Here is a 17,372-nt window from a genome sequence, read left to right on the forward strand (position 1 = left end):
AGCTTAAATGTATAGTGGTCTTTTTGTTGTACCTGGCTGCATCTCAGTGTCTCCTCTACATGGTGAGATGCAATCTCTGACTTTCATAATACTGTCAAAATTCTGTCCTGGATTTTCCATTGCATTATTTCATTATGGTATAGAGCAATCATGAAACTGAGTTCCTACATATTGTGAATGTGCACACTTCACAAATAAAGGGAATTAAAAAGGTTAAGTTATCTTTATTGCAGTACATGTATTATCTATTTATATTTATTTTAGTCCTCCTTTTAAATCTAATACAACATCCCATTACATTATGCACCATAAATACCACAAATAACTGAGTTGTCGAGAAATTAAAAACCATTTTACTTAAAATATCATATACAAAAATGCATAAACAACTAGGTGCCTTTGACTAACACATTAAAAATATGAAGCATAAATAATTTGTCACAAATGAAAAGGAATTTACATCCAATTTAAAATTGTGTCATATATAAGATATTCATTTTCAACTAAGTGCTGACAATACTAACAAAAATTAACAAATTGTCTCATATACATTTTGTCAAAGTTAAAACATATTTACTGTACACTTTAATGGTTGTTGTCACATATAAAAACTCTGTCGTTAACCAAGCGTCTATGATACTAAAAGAAGTTAAAATATGAGACATAAATAAATCATTCACTGATTAATTAAAAACTGTTTTGATACCTCTAAAATTTTGTTAAATATAAAAGGTTAATATTTAATTAGTACCTATAATACTAACAAAATTTAACATTGTACTAAATTATACACAGCAGTTTTTATGCATAGACTTCTGATAGTGCTTTGTACAGTTTGGAGAAATACAATGTATGAAAAATTCTAGTATATAGAACATATTTATGATAAAATATAAAAGAAATCTGGGTGTAATTAACAAACTAGGTTCTAATTAAATTACATTACAAGGAAAAAGATAAAAAAAAGACTTTTCTGATTTTGCGACTCAATACCAACAGGTCCTTTATGTTGGCCATGCCAATACTACAATGAAGAGTATTTGGTAAAAGCCTGTAAGGAAATGAAATTTTTAGTAACATTGATGGCTATTAATCACAATCAGTATTTATATTCAAATTGTGTGTGACATGCATGTAGTAGTTTTGCTAATGGGCTTGATTTTAGTACTGAGAATGTTATAGAAGCACATTTTCAGTGCTGTACAGTTTTTCCTCTTATTCCTATAAGTTACGGAAGGGACCAATTTGAAATAGTCTACAAAGACACTGTATCATCCATAGGAATTCCTTTTACATTATGACAAAATATGCAAGCAAGTTTCTGCTGCTGTATCCAAATCTTTGCAGACGAACAGAATATCTTGATATTCAAGTCTAATGAGATTAGACATGAAGCATACATATAACAATGAAGAGAATTAAACAATTTGTCATCAAGAGACTTGTATCTACTCTATGCATGTCAATGACAATATGTATTTTTGATTTGTTCCTAAATCTTTACATAATAGGTTAATGGTGTCGTATTATTCATATGACGTAGTAAATTTATTAATACCTTCATATTTACCAGTTGTAGAAGCTGTAGATACATCACTTCTTCAAATGTGGGGATGAAATCTTTTCAATTGTCATATTAATGAAATACAAATTTTAAGAGGTATATCTAAATGTAACATTTTAGAGCGATATGCAATGCAATGAGCATGTAAGGACAGTATTAGTGAAGGGAAGGAGAATGGTCAACTTCAGTTTATTGGGAGAGTTTTAGGAAAGTGCAGTTCACCTACGAAGGAGACCACTCATACAACACTTGCATAGCCCTTTCTCAGATACTGGTTGAGTGTCTGGGATCCCCACCATGCCAGATTACAGGAAGCCACTGAAGCAACTCAGAAGCATGCTGCTACACTTATTATCAGTACATTCAATCAACCTTCGAGTGTTATGGAGACGCTTCATGATCTTAAAAGGAAATCCTTGGAGAGAAGACAACATTTTTTCATGAAACATTGTTGAGAAAGTTTAGACAACACGGATTTGCAGCTGAACTGTAGAACGATATACTTCGTCTATAGACCACATAGACAAGGTAAGAGAAATTAGGGCTCCTTTGGAGGCACACAATCATTTTTCCCTCACTCCATTTGCAAGTGGAACAGGAAAGGAAATGGTTAATGGTGGCACATGGTACCCTTTGCCATATGCCATACAGTTGCTTGTGGAATATGTTTGTAGGCGTAGTTATAGATGAAAGAACAACAACAAGAAGGGATAGCAATTTGGAACCCCAGAGAGCCTGTCCATGTGCAGGCAAGGGAGAAACATGCCACAGTTGGTGAAACAGCCTTTGAAATTGACAAAGTTGAGCTCGGCTGCATGCTCTACCAATAGGTAGTTGATCTTGCCCCTGGTCAGAGTTTGATGGTGGCTATTGATACTTATGGAGAGTTCACTGACAGTTATTCTCACTTTAAAGGTTATTCTATAGTTGTTCCATGAGTTGTTGTATGACAGCTTTTGTGCTCTGCATCTGATGAGGAAAAATAGCCCTGTGGTAGGGCAACAACAGGTCGTGCTGAGTGGGTGAACAGGACGTGCTGAGTGGGTGCACAGGACAGGTCTTGCATGCAAGTCTTAAATATGACCCAATTTACAAGAAGCTGGAAGTATGAATGGCACAACTACAGATCATGATATTCTGTAAGTCTCGTGGGTCGGGCAACACCACTTGAATCTATGAATTTTTCTGAACACTATTCTCTTAGTGATCTTCCTCTCTCATTATTCTAACCTGCCCCTGCCCCTTCCCTCCCATCTCAACTCCTGCGTGCACCTCAGCTGAGCTCTCCCCCCCCCCCCCCCTCTAGTAATGTATTCCTATCTCAGTCCCTTACTGTACTTACCTCTCCTTGCCCTTGATTTTCTTTCCCTTCACTGAGTCCCTGTGCAAGTCACGTTGCCGAGCTACAAACACACACTTCCTAACTACAGTCAGGCCATACTAGTGAGATAATTTAACTTGTGTGTGTTTGTGGGGAGGGGGGGGGGGGTGCGGGGGGGGGGGGGGGGGAGAGGGAGTGCACACATATGTGTGCACGCCCATGCATGAATGGAGTGGAATGTAAATTTATAAGCTGACCTATATTGTTCTAGTTCTTATTAGCTGACTACATATCACTCAGTACTTTCATTATTTGCTGAGTAGTAATCATTATTTGTTTCACTGTTTGATACATTAATCCCAGATTTGTAAATTAATATAAAATAACTTACTTTACGAGTGTGCCATATATACCGAGAGAAAAAAATTGCAACACCAAAAAATAATTAATGCAGAGTAATGACATGTCCAATATACATTTGTCTAGGTAACATATTTAAGTGATTAACACTGCAAGATCACAGGTTAATGTAAGTGCTAGATTAGCTATTGCAAATGTTGAATGCTGGTACATTAATAACTGATGTAGCCACCAGAATCTTGAATGTATGCATTGTGTTGTCAGGTGCTGGATGTCAGTTTGTGGGATGGAGTTCCATGACTGTTGCACCTGGTAGGCCAATACAGGGACGGTTAATACTGGAGTTGTTGTGCGATGATTCCCATAGGTGCTCAATTGGAGACAGATATCGGGATTGAGCAGGCCAAGGCACATGTCGACACTCTATAGAGCATGTAGGGTTCCAACAATGGTATGTGGGCTAGCATTATTCTGTTGGAAAACTTGGAAAACACCCACTGCACTGCTGTTCATGAATAGCAGCACAATAGGTAAAATCACCAGACTGACGTAAAAATTTCCATTCGGGCTGCATGGTACAACAACAGGAATGCTCCTATTGTCATACAAAATAGTATCCCAGACCATAACTCCAGGTATACGGCCACTGTGTCTAGCACACAGACTATCATTGGCACTAAGGCGGAACTAGTTTTCATCACACAACACAACAGACCTCCATCCTACCCTCCAATGAGTTCTTGCTTGACACCACTGAAGTTGCAAATGGCGACGGTTGAGGGTCAGTGTAATGGACACAACAAGGCGTCTGGCTCAGGGTTGCCTTGAAGTAACCTATTTGTAACAATTTGTTGTGTCACTGTGGTGCCAACTGCTGCTCAATTTGCTGCTGCAGATAAAATACACACACCAAAAAAAGCTTTGCATCACCCCGGTTCCCAGAACTTCTGAAGATAGATGTTAACTTTGGATATTGTATCACAGACACAGTTCTTTTGACTGTTCAGAGATGTCACTAAACCTGCCCAAAGATGTAAACAACCATGCATGAGCAACACCTATTAGATGGAGGGGGTCTGATAGCCCATCAGTTCCAGTCATCCCACCAGGAAGGAGGTACACAGCTCGTGTTGTCTGTAGTTCAACCATGCCTAGACGGTCAATACCACAGTTCGATCACGTCCGCATTTTTACTTTGCGACAGGAGGGGCTCTTAACAAGGGAAGTGTCCAGACATCTCAGAGTGAACCAAAGCGATGTTGTTCGGACATGGAGGAGATACAGAGACAGGAACTGTCGATTACATGCCTTGTTCAGGCTGCAAAAGGGCTACTACTACAGTGGATGACCGCAACCTATGGATTATGGCTCGGAGGAACCCTGACTGCGGCACCACCATGTTGAATAATGCTTTTCGTGCAGTCACAGGACATCGTGTTACGACTCAAACTGTGCACAATAAGCTGCATGATGTGCAACTTCACTCCCGACGTACATCTTTGCAATCATGACAACATGCAGCATGGCACAGATGGGCCCAACAACATGCCGAATGGACCGCTCAGGATTGGCATCACGTTCTCTTCACTGATGAATGTCATATATGCCTTCAACCAGACAATCGTCGGAGAAGTGTTTGGAAGCAACCTGGTCAGGCTGAATGCCTCAGACACACTGTTCAGCGAGTGCAGCTGGGTGGAGGTTCCCTGCTGTTTTGGGGTGGCATTATGTTGGGGCGATGTACACTGCTGATGGTTATGGAAGGTGTCATAATAGCTGTATTATACGTGAATGGCATCCTCCGACAGATAGTGTAAACATATCAGAAGCATATTGGCGAGGCATTCGTCTTCATGGACGATAATTCGCACCCCCATCGTACACATCTTGTGAATGACTTCCTTCAGGATAACGACATCGCTCGACTAGAGTGCCCAGCAAGTTCTCCAGACATGAACCCTATCGAACATGCCTGGGATAGATTGAAAAGGGCTGTTTATGGACGATATGACTCACCAACCACTCTGAGGGATCTACACCGAATCACCATCGACGAGTAGGACAATCTGGACTAACAGTGCCTTGATGAACTTGTGGCTAGTATGCCACAACAAATACAGGCATGCATAAATGCAAGGGGATGTGCTACTGGGTATTAGAGGTACCGGTGTGTACAGCAATTTGGACCACCACCTCTGAAGGTCTCACTGTATGATGGTACAACATGCAATGTGTGGTTTTCATGAGCAATAAAAATGGTGGAAATGATGTTTATGTTGATCTCTATTCCAATTTTCTGTACAGGTTCCGGAACTCTCAGAACAGAGGTGATGCAAAACTTTTTTTGATGTGTGTGTGTGTGTGTGTGTGTGTGTGTGTGTGTGTGTGTGTGTGTGATGTGCCAGAGCCATGCGTCAAACATGATGGTCTTCCCTCTTTGTAGTGCCATGTGGCCATCTGGAGCCTGGTCTTCTTGTGACCGTACACACCCATGATCATTGCTGCCAGCAATCATGTACAATGGCTACATTCCTGCCAAGTCTTCCTGCAATATCGCAAAAAGAGCATCCGGCTTCTCATAGCCCTTTTTCAAGACTTCGTTAAAACCCAGTGAGTTGTTAATAATGGCGACTTTGATGCCTTAAAGGCATTCTTGACTATCATCATCTCACCAAGTCCAATTTCAAATGTAACTAACACTTATGACAGTAACAATGTGTATTTAAAGCAAACCTGATTTTCATCCTCAAAGCAGTGCTACTAGTGCCACTCTTATGTGATTGGCCTGAAATCTGAACAGATACCACCTTTCAAATGCAGAAATACACCTACTAACTTCTATTTTTGTCACACAACTCCTTGGTGCTGCAATTTTTTTCCCCCATCAGTGTATGTTATTTTAGTCTTCTAATTTAATTTAAATATGGTCTTGCAATGAAGAGTGAAAAAACTGATGTTGCTGTTGTTGGAAAAATTACACATAGTAAAACATGAATATAAACAGCAACCAAAGTTATTTTTATTCAAAATTCAAGTAATAGAGTTCAGTGTTTAATAATTTTTCAGATACCAGCCAACTAGTGGTGTTAGTGAGTCACAATATTTGAAGTGTCATATTCACCAGAAGAAAACATTGTGATTAACCAATGCTGTTACTGAGAGTTATTTATAAGTTCCATATACTGATAAAATTTACATCTGAATGAGATAAAAATGATTTTTGACTGCTAATGAACAAACATCATGGGACAAATATTAATGTAAAGTGATGTAGGTTACATCATACTTACATTAAGAGCAAAGTTTTGAAGTCCATTATCTGTGTTTACATTTTCTAATGATGAGTACAGTGGTAAGAAGACTCTGTATAAGTTTTACTTTAATTCTACACAGTTTATGAATTGAGAGCTTTACATTAAATAAATATCATTCCGCTTTTACATATTCATGTTTCGATATTTGGCTACTAGTGAGAACACGGTATATTTTAAGCTGGAAGCCCTATGCTGCAATAGTTAATGCACAGAGAAATCTCTGGCAAGTGAACCAAATTTACGTTTTACAAAATTAATGCACATTAATCACAACTCATAGTTTGTCAACATGATATTGCTAGCACTGGAAGTGAAATTTTCAAAACCAGCAAATAGTTTCTTAACTCAAGAAAATGTAGAATGACAGTAGGTGGCAGGCATAGGTTACACAAACTGGTGCTGTTTTACAGGTTATTGTGTTATTCTAACATTTTTATTACACATTTTTCACAAACTGAATGTGTTTTGGTTTGATAAAGATTCCTGGGGAAGACAACGAAAATATTTTCTTTTTCCTAAATAAAATCCTGCTTGTAATTACCTTTCCTCATTTCTGCCAACAACGCCGTATGTTTGGACGATGACAAAATTTGTATCTTATAATTTGTTTCACTTCAAGTAACAGTAAACTTTCATAATTTTTAAAAGCCCAAGACTGAAATACGTGACTTTGAAAATAATTAATGGAAGAGATTTGAAATGTCACTTAAAATTGAGACGTGAATGTGTGGAGATATTTCTGGGATAAGATGTACAAGGATAATTTCATAGATAAGACATAAAAATATCTGAAACATACATTAAATTCAATTCTCATAATTAATAGACTCTCTTTTCCTCTTAATTTAGATAGCAATGTTTCCTTCTGGGTCAAATTTCTTCAACAACTGATTAGCTGTATGACACAAAATAAACATAATAATCTGCAGAAAGCTCAACTTTATGTACGTGAAACAAAATTGCATTACTGCTTAATGGGAATTTTTAAAGAACAGACAACTTTATTGGTAATGGAAGAAACCTTATAGGGTGTGGAGGGGGGAGGGAGTAGGGAAGGCACACACAAATGTGATGTAACCATATGGTTCAAATTTTTTTTCCTCATTTTGAATAATACCATACACGGAAACTGACAGTAGAGCTAAGAGAAAAGTTAATTTTCCTTGTGTGCAAAAAGAAATAATTATAATCGAATGTCTTAGTATGGAGTTTGACAGATATATTTTGGGTGTTATTTCAGTTGTAAGATGACATTTTTATTTCTTCTGTTTAAAAATTGTTAGCACTCGAATAATAAAGTGTCTTCTGTGCTTTAGTTTGAGATAGAAAGGCCTTGTAACTAAATTAAGTTGCTGTTTTGTCATTTAACAACACAAAGTCCAACTTAATCTTAAGTTTATGAACAAGAAGTCTGCCAAGGTGTTGCCATCACTTGGATCACAATTCAAATTAGACACTGTGAAACATAAATTTGAAGAAAGTAAACGAATTTATCAAATTGACTGAATTTACCTATGGTTTGGAAATGTCAGCACAGCTATTTTTCATAACATAGCAAAGTAGTTATGGAAACAAATATCTTAATGAAACCAACATGCAGCACTTTCCTATGAGCAGCTATTAGTGCCACAACAATACTGATTGGACAAAAACATCTGACCAGTGTAAAGATATTACATGATTTCAGAAAATAGTGTGGACAGCTAAACAATTCATCTCATTTTGTTATACCACACAGATAATGTTTATAGATGATGGTGAGGTGGAGTGATACCAAATTTATACAATGGAATTTATATGAACATTATAGTCCCTTGCTGTCATCACATGAGGCAATTTGAGTGATAATTTCAGGAATCACTTTACAAAAACAATGTTGCAAACATATTTATTTGGCAAGAAATGAGCACCAGTTTGGTTTCAAACTGAATGTAATTTATTTCCAGTTATTTCAGGTTAGTGCACTGAGACCAAAACACAAATTACATTTTTTTTAAATGCTCCAATTGTATATGCACATATGAATATATGCTGATTACAATACCAGGAATTTAATCTCAAAGCATGGTTAAGGGCCTCTAACAACTACTATATGGTTCCTCTTCAATGCAGTGCTTCATAAACCATTTTATGGTGACTTGAGTAATATGCAGAATATGACGTATTCCTGTCTCCGACAACTGCTTTTGGATAACAGGAAAAATGAAGATGCACCATGGTGCTCTTGGAGCAAGTAATTGTCCGGAAAGCCTGATAAGTCTGCAAATGTAATCAGTATGAGGATTATTACGGCAGCATGAAATTACTACTCATAGTAAAAACTGAAATATGCAGTGGTGACCTTCCTCAATAACATTTATTAAAAGTTCATTGTAAACCAGCTTTCAGCTTTCTAGGCCATCCTCAGATGTCTTAAGACTAAACAGATAGTCCACAAAACATCTGCGAGAGTTTATAGCTATACAAAGATTGTTTTTCTAAAGATGTGCGACCTTTTACAACTACATATGTATATAAATACAAAAGCATGTAGCTATGAACAAATAAACCTTAGCCTATATTACTTTATACTCAAAGATTAAAGATTAAAAGTATAAGAATATAAAGACCAAAAACAGTACGCAAGTGAGCACTGGTAGAGACTACTATGTTATATGGACAAAATAACTGGTGAATGTGAAGACCAAGCAAAAAATGGGGGGGGGGGGGGGGGGATTCAATGGAATGTGGGTAGGAACAGCTATACTATTAATAACAGGCATATTATACTATGGTGACACAAATATTAACTGGTTGCTGCTACTTTAGCAAAGGTGAATAACGGAACTGTACTTCATAATTACGGATTAAGTCAGGACTTGGTGATTGGTGTTTATCTATAACCAGAATTTCAAGTCGTTTTTCACCTTTAGTTCATCTATGGAGAACATAACTTTTAATATCATAAGAACGAGGATAACAGCACTTCTGTATCATCCACAGAAGGCACCAAATCACACAGACAACAAATGGGCCACCATGTTATATGAAGGTAGGACTTCACATGGACTTGCCAGCAAACTAAAAAAAATGGTTCAAATGGCTCTGAGCACTATGGGACTTAACATCTATGGTCATCAGTCCCCTAGAACTTAGAACTACTTAAACCTAACTAACCTAAGGACAGCACACAACACCCAGCCATCACGAGGCAGAGAAAATCCCTGACCCCGCCGGGAATCGAACCCGGGAACCCGTGCGTGGGAAGCGAGAACGCTACCGCACGACCACGAGATGCGGGCAGCAAACTAAAATCCAGGAAATATACACCAGCTTTTTATGCTAGGAATGCTGTTTTCCACATGCAGTTCAATAGCAAAGACAAGGTTCCACCTTTAGATCAGAATGGAATTTATGGCATTTCCTGCAATTTGTGATGCAAATTACATGCAGGTCAACCACATAGGGCAATAACTATTACACTGACATGAAGTTAGCTAGAGACTGAAAATGAAATGTTCCAAATTTGCTGAACATGTTCCAAATGAATGTCATTCTTATAATATTAAATGTGAAGTTCTCCATTGAGAAGCTAGAGGCAGAAATTTAACATTACTTGAAATTCTGACTATAAATAAACACCAGTCACAGGATCCTGACTTAATCCTTGCTGATCAAATACAGTTCTATTATCCACTCTTGATAAACTAGCAGCAGCCACTCAAAATTTTTCTCATCACAGAATAATATGCTTGTTGTAGATAGTATAACTGTTCCTCATCCACACTGCACAGACTCCTTCCTCTCCTCTGACCCCTTCCCTTTTTGTCTGTTCTTCGATGGTCAGAGACACTGGTTATGTGTGTGCGAGTTGTGCTTGGATGAATGTGAATGTGTGGTGTGTGTGTGTGTGTGTGTGTGTGTTTTATTTACCTGAGAAGAAGGGCTTTTGGCTGAAAGCTCACTCTTTTAGCAGTCTTTTTATTGTGTCTGTCTGCGCTTCAACATGTCCACTATATGGTGAGCAGCAATCTATTCTTTTCATAATATTGTCATTATTCCATCCAGGCTTTTCCATTGTTTGATTTTGTTATCACATTCACCAATTATTTTGGCCATATACCACAGTAGTCTCTTCCAGTATTAACTTGCGTACTATTTTTGGCCTGTATATTCTTATACATTTAACCTCAGTGCAAAAAGTAATATAACATTTATTTGTTTATAACTTCTGAGAACTTCATCATTCTTGTGTTTTGTATATAGTTGTAAAAAGTTACATATCTTTGGAAAAACAATCTCTGTACAGCTATAAGCTCTCACTGGTATTATGTAGACTATCACATTAGTTTTAAGTTGTCAAAATCTAAAACATGGCTGTGAATCAGCAACTGTATAAATCTGAAGAGGTTGTAAAACTCAGCCAACCATTTGCAAAATAAAGGTTTATTAGCCCTTGACCTAGTTTTTGATATTTCTAAAAATTTCTTTTTCAGGAGTGGGCCTTGTAAATCACATGGTGGTAAATTACATTACCTGAAGCCAAGCGACTCTTGTCATACATAAAATTTATATAGAAACCAGAAACATCATATGCCATGACTTAAGACAGCAAACAGATTACATTCAACATACAGCAGAATAAATGCCATGCCTTTGTCTCCGGCATGATGTATACTTGAGTTATACAAATATTTTATCCTTTGACCCCTGTTATAATTGTATGTTGACAAGAGCCTTTACCAGCGGGCATTTATTCTGACATACGTTTAAAGTAATCTGGCTGCTGTCTTAAGCCATAGCATGTGATGTTTCTAGTTTTTATCTCAATTTTATATATGACAAGAGCCACTCAGCTTGAGTTAATGTAATTTACCACCATGTGACGTAACAAGGCCCACTCTTTCTGAAGAAGATATTTTTAGAAATACCGTAACCTAGTTCAAGGGCTAATAAACCTTTATTTTGCAACTGGTTAGCTTTAAGTTGTCTGAGGGTGTTCACAATTAACTATAAAACAAATATTATTGTGGATCATCAATCTTGTGCATCTTAGTTTTTAATACTAGCACCAACAGGATATTCCACAAACACTACTATTCATTCAAGTGAGGTGTACCTATAAAATATAAATTATCATGGACTGATGGCCAGAAAATAATCTGAGAGACTGAGATAGTTAACTCCCCATTCCCGCCCTGAACAAACAAAAAAATCAGTCTTCAATGGGCAGTGCCACATGCAGTTGGCCACCTAGTGTATTCCAATGTAAGAAGTGGCAGTAATCTTATAGCACTTGTCATTTGTTTTATTATGGGCTACATAATATTGTTCTTCTGTGAGAGCTTTCAGCTATGGATTAGTTTCTTTTGTTTCTTGATTTATAGAAGTGTATAATCAGTGATGTTATTTTCAATGGAAATTATGCAAAAATATTATTTACTGCAAAAATATCATCAATGAACCAAAGATCTTTTTACTAGTCTACTTGTTTCTTGTCATCAAGGCCAAATGAAAAGTTAAACAAGACACACAATGACAAATCAATTAATTTTCATTAGTGCTTGAGTTTTAACACTTGTGATATTAATAGAAAGTGAGCTCATTAAACCACAGACTTCAATTTGTCCAGCAATACAGGCCCAATGCATCTGCTGAAGTCAGAATGTCTGATATATGTACATGTGATTGTATTGCCTGATAAAACAAGCTAAACATTAAACCAAGGAGGAGGACCAGGACAATGTAAACAAGAATAGTGTAATTTCTGGATCAAAAATTTGACTCATCAGCAGAGGATGCATTAACACACATCAGTGTGGAACAATAAAAGATCATTGTGTTATGAATGAGGGGTGGGGTGGGGGGTGGGTGGGTGGGGGGGAGATGATGGAAGGGGGAAGGGGGAGGGGTTTAGACCAAAATATAGAACTGACAAAACTTTGTGTTAAGCTCAAACACAACCATGCTTATAAAATGTCTTGCTGCTCTTACTGAAGTATAAATCAGCAGTGGTATATTGAACAGAAGGTGAAAATAAATAAATATGATGAGTGTGTGTTTATCCTCATACAGTTTTCACAAAGCGATGTCATTAATATGTGTATTACTTCCATGGATGAAAAGTTACAATGGTGACAAGCATGTTGGTAAGTGTGTTCATGGTATATTTAAATGAGCAAGGTAACTTGTTCTTTACCTCAGCCAAAAGCCGTTATTCCTAAGAACAAATGAAATGAGGGGGGAAAAAACTGATGAGTGGATAACTGGAGGTATGTCATTGCTAGACTCAATAAGACACAAATTTCCTATTAAATGGCAAACTCTGGTCCTGTGGCTAACCTGGAAAAAGTCACATCTCATGTTCAAATTCTGATAGGAAAGAAGGAAGATGCATCTTTTCTCAAAAGATGGATGTTAAATGCTAGGCATAGGGTCAATTTTCAGGACAAAAGTGAGCTAAAGAGCATGAAGGAATAACACTTCTCCCAAATAAAAAATATAAAAGCACACTGCAGTAGAAAGATGCCCCTCTTTACAGATTATTCATGTAGATTTAGTGCTGCAGAAGTAAAATTTCGACCCATAACAGACAAAGAGGACTAATTAACATGTGTCATTTTACTGTGATACAGTCAACAACGATTTTACAATGTAAGGAGTTCCAAATGCTACAGTTTTTCAGCCATAACGTAGCACATAAGCGAAACAGTACACGTCACACATAGGAAACTAAAGCTGATTCTGGATCACAACTTTAAATAGGAAGATGAAGAATACAGTCTTTTTCTTATGGTTTGTGTCACCATGGTGTGGACCTGAAAATGACATTGTCACAAAATTGAGTGCTTGTCATAACACACAGCAATTAATGACTTGACTTGTGTATAAAATAAAAATGTAAAGAAATATCAAGGAAGGAATGAAAGTAATGCCATACTCACAGATATAGATTTATCTTGAATGAAAGAGCAAAATAGTTGTGTCACAGACAGGAAGGTGAGTACTCTCAAGTTTGCTGTCCATAGTAGTTATGGATCTTCTTGTATTTTGAGACTGTCATGATCACCTTATACAGTTAAGGTGATGAAATAGCAATAATATTGAGCAGGAAATGTAATTTTTATAACATCAAGATCAACATTGCTACATGTTAATGGATAAAAATTCTAAGTACAGGCTGGGAGCCACAGAGATAGTGTTCAGCTGAAAAATACACTCTATGAAGCAAAAAAAACCACACACCATAAAGGAATTATCTGAACGGGAGCAAAATTGGTAGGTGTGATTTACATGTCAAGACAAACCAATGATTACGAATTCTGAAAAACTGAATGATTTATTCAAGAGAAATAGCTTCAAAAATTAAGCAAATCAACAATGCACTGGTCCGCTTTGGCCCCTATGCAAGCAGTTATTTGGCTTGGTCCTTATTGATAGACTTGTTTGATGTCCTCCTGAGGGATATCGTGCCAAACTCTGTCCAAATGGGGTGTTAGATTGTCAAAATTTCTAGCTTGTTGGAAGGTCCTGCCCATAATGCTCCAAACATTCTCAATTGGGGAGAGATCTGTCAACTTTGTTGGCCAAGGTAGGGTTTGGAAAGCATGGAGACAAGCAGTAGAAACTCTCGCTATGAGCGGAAGGGCATTATCTTGCTGAAAAGTAAGCCCTGGGTGAATTGCCATGAAGAGCAACAAAACAGGGCATAGAACACCGCCTACACATTGCTGTGCTGTAATGGTGCCATGGATGAGAACCAAAAGGGTCCTGTATGAAAAGAAATGGCACCACAGACCATCACTCCCAGCAGTTGAGCCATACAGTGGGCGACAGTCAGGTTGGTAGCCTACGGCTGTCGGGGACATCTTCAGATGTGCCTTCAATGGTCATGGGTCTCAGTTTGAAGTGGAACTCATCACTGAAGACAATTCTCCTACACTCTATGAGATCCAGGCCAAAGACGTGCCTGGAAGCACCCCAGACAGCGGTGGGATATCAGCCTGACTCTCCTCCACCATACACCCCAACAACCAGGAGTAATGGTCTGGGGTGAAATTTCTTTTCATAGCAAGACCTCTTTGGCTGTCATCCACGGCACCCTTACAGTACAGTGGTATGTCAACGATATTCTACAACCTGTTTTGTTGCCCTTCATGGCAAGCCATCCTGGGCTTACATTTGAGCAAGATAATGCCCACTCGCTCATGGTGAGAGTATCTGCTGTTTGTCTTTGTGCTTGCTAAACCCTACCTTGACCAGGAAGGTCGCCGGATCTCTCGCCAACTGAGAATGTCTGGAGCATTATGGTTAGGGCCCTACAACCTGCTAGGGATTTTGACAATCTAACGTGCCAACTGGACAGAATTTGGCACGATATCCCTCAGGAGGACATCAAACAACTCTATCAAACAATACCGTGAGGCATAACTGCTTGCATAAGGACCAGAGGTGGACCAATGCATTACTGACTTGCTCAATTTGCGAAGCTCCTTCTCTTGAATAAATCATCCAATTTTTCTGAAATTGTAATCCTGTGCGTGAACATCAAATCCACCAATTTCCGTCCGATTTGGATAATTCCTTCATGGTGCATCCCCCGCTCCTTTTTTGGTCTCAGAGTGTATCTCCGTGACTACATGCCTAACACCCTGTACATGCCTAACACCCTGTAACGAGTTATTGATGGATGATAAAAAGGAACTAATCAGTTTTGGCAGAGAGGAAGTGTCTACAGCTGCCACCTATGGCGACTTCAAGCACAACATGGAGATAATCAATAACATTCAGATGTCTACACCTTCCTGAGTAGCATACTGTGCACTCACAGTCATGTTTATATATAATAAAATATTACCCAACTGAAACAACATGTTTTGTCTGCATATCATGATACATGACTTAAAAGACTTGGGACAAGTAACCTGGTTAGCAGCACCTTACTAGGGTCTTTAAAAATTACCAGTGAAGATGATCTTCACCTTATGTGTTGCCCACAAACGTCATATAAAAACTTAAAACTAAGAAAATGCCCATTATACTGGGTTCAGGCAGGTTAAAAAGATGACAAGAACAGTTAAAAGGAAGACAATAAAAATCACATTTATCAACCCATCCATCAGGCTTTCAAATATCTGCTGCAATCGTCATGGTAAAGTGAGTATAAAATACACTGATGGGAAAAAATCACAACAACAAAAAATAATTAATGTAGAGTAATGAAATTTTGGGAATACATTTGTCTAGGTAACATATTTAAGTGAGTAACACTGCAAGATCAGAGATTAATGTAAGCACGAGATAAGCTATGGCAAATGTGAAATGCTAGTGCATTAACAACCAGTGTAATCCCAGAAAGTTGAATGCAAGGATGCAAACATGCATGCATTGTGTTGTACAGGTGGTCACATGTCAGTTTGTGGGATGGAGCTCCATGCTGATTGCACTTGGTCGGTCAATACAGGGATGGTTAATGCTGTTTGTAGATGAGACTCGAGTTGTTGTCCGATGATGTTCCGTATGTGCTCGGTTGGAGATAGATCTGGGGATTGAGCAGGCCAAGCCAACACGTCGACATCCTATAGAGCATGCAGGGCTACAACAGCAGAATGTGGATGAGCATTATCCTATTGGAAAACACCCCCAGGAATTCTGTTCATGAATGGCAGCACAACAGGTTGAATCACCAGACTAATGTGCAATTTTGCTGTAAAGGTGTGTGGAATAAGCATGAGAATGCTACCACTGTCATACAAAATCGCATCTCAGACCATAACTCCAGGTGTAGGACCAGTGTGTCCAGCATGCAGACAGGTTGGTTACATGCCCTCAACTGGTCTCCTAACCAACACACAGCCATCACTGGCACCGAGGCAGAATCAGCTTTCATCACAAAACACAACAGATCTTCACCATTCCCTCCAATGAGTTCTCACTTGACACCACTGAAGTCGCAAATGGCAGTGGTTTGGATTCAATGGAATGCACGCTACAGGGCATATGGCTCGGAGCTGTCCTTGAAGTAACCAATTTTTAACAGTTTGTTGTGTCACTGTGGTGCCAACTACTGCTCAAATAGCCGCTGTACATGCAGTATGATGTGCCACAGCCATACACCAAACATGATGGTCTTCCCTCTCGGTAGTACCATGTGGCTGTCCACAGCTCTGTCTTCTTGCAACCGTACATTCTTGTTACCACTGCTGCCAGCAGTCATGCAAGTCTTTCTGCAATATCATGGAAGGAACAACCCGCTTCTCTTAACCCTACTACAAGACCTAGTTCCAGTTCAGTGAGGTGCTGATGATAATATCTTTGTCACTTTAAAGGCATTTTTGACTAACATCAACTCATCACACCCAATCTCAAAGGCAACTAAGGCTCACACAACCATTACAGCAGTATCTAAAGTATACCTGGTTTGCATCTTCACAGTGGTGCTACTAATGCCACTCTTATGTGATTGGCTTGAAATTTGAGTAGACATGGCTTTTCACATGTAGACACACTTCTACCAACTATCGCTTATGACGCGTAATTCTTTCTTGGTGTTGCAATTTATTTTTTTCTCCTGTCAATGTATATAGGTCATCAACATAATTAAAGCAATTTCAGCAGGCCATCACTGACTGAAGGAAAAGAAGGTATAGAGATCAAATGTAGGAAGATAATACCTGAAGCCCTATGTACGTGTCTGTCCTACCTCCAAATATTATGTTAATCCTCAATATTGGGGAAAAAAAGGTACCACTGGTATACTGTATATCAGAGTCTATTGTCTGGGATTGATCACTGGGGTCACTTTATCAAATATGCAGTTTTAATGCCCTGAACA

The 17,372-nt window shown here is 38.3% G+C and overlaps 1 protein-coding gene across 2 annotated transcripts in view; it reads right to left on the bottom strand.

Moving 5' to 3' along the window:
• Positions 1-230: 230 nt before the first annotated feature.
• The window catches only part of LOC126248321 (serine/arginine repetitive matrix protein 2-like), a 255,691-nt gene continuing 238,549 nt past the window's right edge, over positions 231-17,372 (bottom strand). For both annotated transcript variants that reach the window (XR_007545460.1, XM_049949210.1), the window contains exon 15: positions 231-1,051. The gene's annotated coding sequence lies outside the window, so the exon portion shown is untranslated. The remainder of the gene's footprint in view (positions 1,052-17,372) is intronic.

This window comes from Schistocerca nitens, chromosome 3, assembly GCF_023898315.1.
Source record: "Schistocerca nitens isolate TAMUIC-IGC-003100 chromosome 3, iqSchNite1.1, whole genome shotgun sequence".
Taxonomy (NCBI): Eukaryota; Metazoa; Arthropoda; class Insecta; order Orthoptera; family Acrididae; genus Schistocerca; species Schistocerca nitens.